This window comes from Glycine soja, chromosome 18, assembly GCF_004193775.1.
Source record: "Glycine soja cultivar W05 chromosome 18, ASM419377v2, whole genome shotgun sequence".
Lineage (NCBI taxonomy): Eukaryota > Viridiplantae > Streptophyta > Magnoliopsida > Fabales > Fabaceae > Glycine > Glycine soja.
Window position 1 is genome coordinate 53,903,672 of NC_041019.1, and position 7,608 is coordinate 53,911,279.

Here is a 7,608-nt window from a genome sequence, read left to right on the forward strand (position 1 = left end):
TAATGGTTTCAGCAGTGTGTTTCAGAGCTTTACTATCGTGGAAAAAATAGATTGTGAAAAATTACGAGTGTATCTATGATTGTATGTTTCTTTTTCTGTCTTTTTTATATAAAATCTCAGCTATTTTAAACTATCATAATTTTATATTTATTTATATACGATCTTTTTAACCCCTTAGCTCTATTAATTTGCTTTTTCATTTCAATTTTTAAATTAAATGTTAATATTTTTAAAAAATAACCTTTAATCAAAATACAATGGGCACTGCAACTGCAACCTTATCCCTGTGCCAATGGCTTTCTTCTTCTTCTTCTATGCGCATGCATGTGAGGTTTTCATGCAGAACCCCTCACCTTACAGCATCTGCAGTGCCAAATCAACAATTCTGGTGCCACAGCATGCCTAAGAGCTAACAGGTCCCTCTTTCTTCTCTGTTTCTCTTTTTCTTCTTATTTTTTTTGAAGCGCTTGAAAATAATAACAGTGGCCTAGTAGAACGATGAAATGCCACAATTGAAAGAGGATTACTCAGTCCAAAGATTTTGTGTTTGTTGTGAAGTTTATGTTATTGAATATAGAGGATGTGAAGTCTATTTCTATTCTTACCTTTTTGTTGCCTTTTTTTTTTCTGAGCTGGGATAAGTTTTCTTTTCTCATTTTCTGATGTTCTTAAAGACTGAATTCAATTTTTAATATGCTAGTACGAGGCTAATTCTCACAAGACACAACCTTAGTCAACACTATTTTTTGCAGTCTGTTTATGCTGGCTTACTTTTTTATTTTTCATCTACATATAGTGCAGAAGTGGCCATGGAAGCTGCAAAAGCTGCAATAGCAGGTGGCATTTCAGTTGTGAGTATACTCAGAGAACATTTTAAGTTATCAATTCATGCTAGCTTTCTTTTTTATTTTGAGTTATCAATTTACTTTATATATATACTTAGAGTCAGAGGACATTTTATATGACCTGTTTTGTCTAATTTTTAAATTGGTCCTACTAGTTAATTAGTTTAAATGCTTTTGGGCCATATAGAGGAAGAGTTACTAAGCCTTATGACATTTGAAAAGATATGATGTACACCGGTATATATGTTGATGGTGTGTTTTCTCATCATCTATTTTCTTTTTACATGTAGTTGGAGATTGTGGTGTTGACCCCAGGTGTGTTTGAGGTTGTTTACCTAAATTTTTCTACTCCCTCGCTTGTCTTGTTCTTAGATTTTGAATTCATATGCTTCTGGTCGATCTGTGCTGGTTCTACAGCAGCTGGTGAAGGAGCATCCTACAATGGCCCTAGGGATATGCTTTCATCTTTTAAGTTTCTATCTAGTTTCTCACATGGTATCAATGTTCTTTTTAAGGTGTATACAATGTGAACCCGCCAAATATTTATGAATCTGGAGAACATGTCATTTTATTGTCTTAACTCTTCGGTTAATCAGGGGAAATGACCCCTAACTAATCTAGAGATAGACCAAGAGGTAAGTAAAATCTTACCAAGAATTGTTTCCGCCAAGGATCGAACTCAAGTAGTATCCTAACAATTCAAGCTAACTTCAGCATATTAACCACTTGTATCCAGTCACATGGTTTGGAGAACATGTCATTCTCATTGCATTCTCTTAGTTCATTGAATTTTAAGATTGTGTGTGTATAGCATCTTTACCTAATGGACATATTTATATTGACATGTAAATGACGATCATCATCAAGAACTGCTAATCCTCACCTTTGGATTTTTTTCTTCTCTCTTAATTTTACCTAGCTATTACACAGAGAATAATGATTTGTTCTGAGGATTATTTCTAACAAAACCACAATGTCTTGTAGAAATTTTGGGACAGATATAAAGTTGACGCATTTGACATTGTTCTAGTGTTGAATGTGTTGTGCATGTGGATAAGTGACATCATCAATTAAGTGGAATGTTCAACCTAGCTTCCAACACTTCTTCTAAATTCTAAGTAATATCCCCAAAATTTACTCAAAGTATCTAACTTCTTCTGATTTAATTAGACTTGTCTAGAACATTGTAATAAATTAATTTCTCTTGAAATCGCACACAAAGAATTTTTATAAGATGGTAGATTTCTTTTTTAGTTTCTGCTTCGCTGGATATTACTAACTTGTAAAGGTATCCTATTGCATTTTTATGATTGCTTTAACTTGTTGATGATCAAGACTTTATCATATACGATATTATATTCATGAAATCACATTTCTCTTCCACGGTTGTCTGAACTGAACAGATATTGCCCTTAGGTTGGAACTGTTCTAAGGATTGAGGATGCAAAAAGTGCAATTAATGCTGGAGCCAAATTTCTAATGAGTCCTGCAACAGTTAAGGTTTGTAATTAACTTTTTTGTATATATACATACATAAATAACTGCTCAGCTTGTGCTAAATTTCAAATTTCAATGTTTATGTTTATTATTATTATTTTGTTTTTCTTCTTTACCCTATTATTATTCTTGTTTGAATTATCTTGGGAGATTATCAACTGTCAAATTTCATTGGGAGGCTCACTATTTGTGGGCATACTAGGATGTCTAACCAGTGTGCTTTTTTCTTTAAAATTGTTTGTTGCTTATCAGGACATAATGGTAATGGATTATGTTCAGAGTGGTGAAATTTTATATATTCCTGGCACAATGACTCCAACTGAAGTAAGAGTCGACTTTTAGGTTCAAGTCTCTTACAGATCTCATGATTCGTTGTTGTACCATTGATATATATTTTAGGTTCTTAATGATCATTGTATGCAATGCAGATATTGTCAACATGGGATGAAGGTGCTAAAATTGTCAAGGTGGGGCTTTGCATTTTCTTTAATGTTTACTGTGTTGAAGAGTGTTGAAATATGGGCAGAAAACATTCACTTGATAGATATGCATCCCTTTATGCAGGGATGAGTGTAGAGTTGGATTTTTTGGCCAGCCATTTCCCCATTTCTTCAATTTTCCATTGTTAATATCTGGTTCATTTGGAACAATACCTCCTAGATTGCATGCATATAAATACCAGTCAGTAGGCAACTTATTTCTTCTTTAAACAAAACTATTTTTCATTTTTTAAGCTTGTCTCATGAGTTGCTTCTCAAATTATAGATAGATAATTCTAAATATTATATTAATGCAATGGCTAGCAAAGGGTAGAAATAAAATGAACAAAGAGAGAGAACAAAAATAGAATCAAACTTGTGAAATTAATATTTAGCCTGTGAAAAGATAATCAACAGGTGTTGGAAAAAAGGATCAGAAGGATTCTTTAATCTTTACATTAGAGCTGTCCCATGTTCAATTTATTTTTCATTTTTATAATTATAAAGATTCCAACTGAGGTTAAATTACTGTTCACTTATACATGTATTTATTTTGTGCTTCTACTAAGTTTGGGTTCTTAGAGAGTTTTAGTGCTTGGCATGGTTTTCTATCTTATCATAATTCTAATAACGAATGCCTTGAGTTATTCATATTCTACCAACCTTTAGCTGCCTTTCTCCTTTGGTCAAGATTCACTTAAAGACCACATTCATAGACTAGTGTCAAGTGCATTTTATATTTTTAAAGAATTTCTTATACTTAGCTTTTACCTTGTGATAGATTTATCAGATTTATCCAGACTTGGAGGATTTCAGTACATATCAGCACTGAAGAAGGCCTTTCCTCATGTTTCTATGGTTGCTTCTCAAGGAATAAAAATAGGTAGTTTTGCAGTTTTCCTATTGGGTTATGTAGTGAGTGATATTAAGCCCAAAGGGCACCATCTATAACACAATAGGAGAATACTATAGAGATATGGGTAAATATTCAAAATCCCCTCATGTAGTCATCTTACAATAATCAAATGTTGTTATAAACCATGTCGGAACATTTTTTTATGCTTAAACCATGTCAGAACATAAATATAGGAACAAGATATAAAAGGTTCAGGATTACTATGTTAGATATATCATTACCAGCATGAAAATCCTGACCTTTTTCATGTCTCATCCTCAAATATTTTTCTAATAGGGATGCCAGTATTATTTCTCATTCTCAGTATTGATTTGATTTATTTGCTAGAAGCAGCTGTTTTTTTTTTGTTGTTGTCAAGGATTGCTGTTTGGAAACCTTCATTCTTCATCTTTTTCTTTTGCCAACCTTATAGTTTAAAACTTACTAATGGTGGTGGAGTTTCTTGTTAAGTTAATGCATGTAAAAAAAAACATCAATATCCTATTTAGTTATGCACTATATAATATTTTTTTGCAAAAACACCTTTTGACAAACTGTTAGAGCAGCTTATGGAACAAACTTTTAGAAGAATTTTTCTATTTCAGCTTTTGATAAATATGTATAATACTAACCTCATTGCCTTCATCCATATATGTCCAATACACATAAGTATGCATTTTAATTAGTAGATTAAGTTAATGTCATTGGCATAACTATCCAATGTGAATGACTTTATGTCTAATTGCTTGTAGATTCAATTGGGGAATACATTTTGCGAGGAGCATCGGCAGTTGTTTTGTCAGATGCGATATTTGATAAAGATGCAATTGCACAACATGATTTCGATAAGATACAAAATCTTGCACATTCTGCTGCCTTGCTGGGTAACAAATCTGTGAATAGGTAACACTTTGTACTTTTTAAAATATATTTAATGGTTGGTTTTTTCTTCTTGGTTTATCCAGAATGGTTGTTTGACATGGCTGTTACATTTTTTTTTCCAAATTATTTTGTTAGAATTTGTTACAGCAGTGAGTGGATGATGATTTGAAACGACGGGTTGACTCACAAGGATCTCTCAACTCTAATAGCTCTACCTATATATATGAGTTGTATACTTATATCAATAAGACAGGGTTGATGCAGTTATAAGAGTTGTATCTTTGCCTCAAATGCTTTTATACCATATTCGCACTCAATCTTTCAATTTTGATTTTCCTCCTTGTGATGTTAAGGTGAAATATTGTGAATAATTTTGAAGTATTTGTTCTCTATTAGTAGTAAAAGAATGGTTCATTTGCTATCAAACTTATATCAATAAGACAGGGTTGATGTAGTTATAAGAGTGTATCTTTGCCTTAAATCCCTATTATACCATATTAACTTAAGCATTCAATTTTGATTTTCCTCCTTCTGGTCTTAAGGTGAAATAATGTGAATAATTGTGAAGTATTTGCTCTCTCTTACTAGTAAAAGCATGTTCATTGCGATCAAATTTGTAGCTCAATTGCCATCAGCCCAAGTCTTTATGATTTTTTGGTGTTCTGTTGATGTTGAAGGTTCCATTTCAACTTGGTATTGAACTGCAATCTTCTTCCTAAAATGTGACTTCTTTGCCACTATAACAAACCTTATTGGCTTACTTCGAATCAAGCTAAAAACAAATTAAGTAAACTTTTGTTTAACAATTAATTGCCTGTTAATGTGTGTATGAAGCAAACGATTAACTGTTTGTGTATGTGTGTGTCAGAACAAAAACTGGAGCTAGAAAAAGAGAGCCTTCGTTTTATTTTTTAATATTATCTCTCCTTTTTTTTTTCTATTCATTATTTGCATATCATATTATATATAAAATATAAAACTAAATAATAAATTCAAATAATTATTATTTAGTTTATATTCTATTTTTTAGTTATTTATTTATTGTTTAGTGAAAGTGAAAATAGATTCTTAAGATAAAGAAGAACCCCTTTGCAAAAAGCATAATGTTTTCGTCAAAATAGTATAAATAGTATCTACTTTGTTTCAAGGTGGGGGGATAAATAGTATCTAACTACTTATTTATCTAGTTAAAAAAATAGTATCTATGTTCATAATAAAAAAAATATATTAAAAAGGAATGCATTTTGTACTATAAATTAGAATCTCTAACATGGGAAGTGAAACCCTCTTACTCTAATGATTAAAAAAAAAACCTTGCTCTCTCAAGTCTTAATTACATATTCTTATTACTCTTCTATTCTTGGGAGGTATTTTTCATACACTATCTCTGGAATTAGTTAAAAAATATCTCTCTTGATTATCTCAAACTACTCTATCTTTTGTTGTATAATTGATTTTCTTAGCGAAAAATTTATATAAATCTAAAACTAATATTGTATTATAATTTGAATTGTTTATTATAAATTTTAAATATATACATATATATATATATATATATATATTTAAAAATATCTCTTATAAATTTTATTATGATATAACTTATAAATTTATAATGATTCCTATATTATGAAATATAATTATAATTATATATAAAAAAAACTACTCCAGTCTTTTACATAAGAAACAAATGGTTGTATTTTTTTTTTCTAATTATAAGAAATACGATTACTTTTAAATGTATTAAATGCTTATTTTCTTTTATACTCGTATTTTATTATGAAATATTTTAATAAAAATATTACTTATTTTTCATAAAAATGAATATATTTATTGAGTTATTAAAAATATAACTAATTCATTATTTTTAAAAAATATTTCTTGAATTATAAGTAGTGTCATTGAATCTAAAACAATTTGTAATTGTACATTAACAAATTAAACAAATTTTCAAACACTAATCATTCATAAAAATTAAATTATTTTATACTTTGGCTCGAGGTTAGGATAAGCACGAAGCCATCAGTCGTATCCAAAAGTATATTGAAGATTTTCTTTTTTCCAATATAAAAAGCATAATTAATGGAAATTTAAGAACCTTAACCTACAGAAGAGTCAAAAAACTAAAAATAAAGGGCTAAATTTAGAGACGTAAAATCTAGTATTGATTCAAGATTACCAGCAGCCATATTGAATCGATTAGTCGATGGCTGTTCATAATTAACAAATCTTATTTGGAAATGAATTCCTTTAAGTAAAATTTTAGCTTAATTTTACTTTTCATTATTATTTGAATTTGATATTCTTGAATACTTTTTAAGCATTTGATTCTCACTAATTATGTAATTATGTTCTATCTGAAAGTTTATAAGAAAAAGCTAGAAGCTCTAGCTTATTGAGTAATTAATTTTTAGTCATAGTAACTTAAGTTACTTGAGAGACTTACCAAACACATTTAATTAATATTTAATAAAAATATTTTGAAGTTTTCTTCCTAATTTGTAAAACTTCTTCACAAGAGCTCCATTTCATAGAAAACCCTAAAGTGACTTTATTTTATTATATTACATCCATAAACTAATTTCATTAAATTAATATTCCAATCTTTGGTATCATTGAGATGAGAGATATGACTTCTACTCTATCTATTTCTATAAATGAAAAACATAATAATATAATATTAACGTGTATTCGTTAATTGCATGTATTGATATGATGGTTTGATTTAAGCAATTTTAAATTGCAAGACAAAAGGTCAAGGTGGGATAAGTTAGAAAATCCATATCTTTAACTAGTTTTATTGTAGTTGTAAAATCAGGTTCTACTTACATTTTAGTGACTTTTAAGACCATGGCCATTTGTAAGCCCTAGAGAAAGCCCCATAATTTTACTTGTAAATCAAAATAAGCTCAAGCTTACATGATACCTTTTTAGATAACTACTAATGTGTTTCCTTTTAAGCCTCGACAAACCAAATCATACCAGATGAAGTACCCGCCCAGGTCGAAGGGAC

General features: G+C 29.8%; 1 pseudogene; it reads left to right on the forward strand.

Annotated features, from left to right (window-relative positions):
- Window positions 1-171: 171 nt before the first annotated feature.
- On the forward strand, window positions 172-5,063 carry LOC114396727 (annotated as a pseudogene).
- Window positions 5,064-7,608: the final 2,545 nt, after the last annotated feature.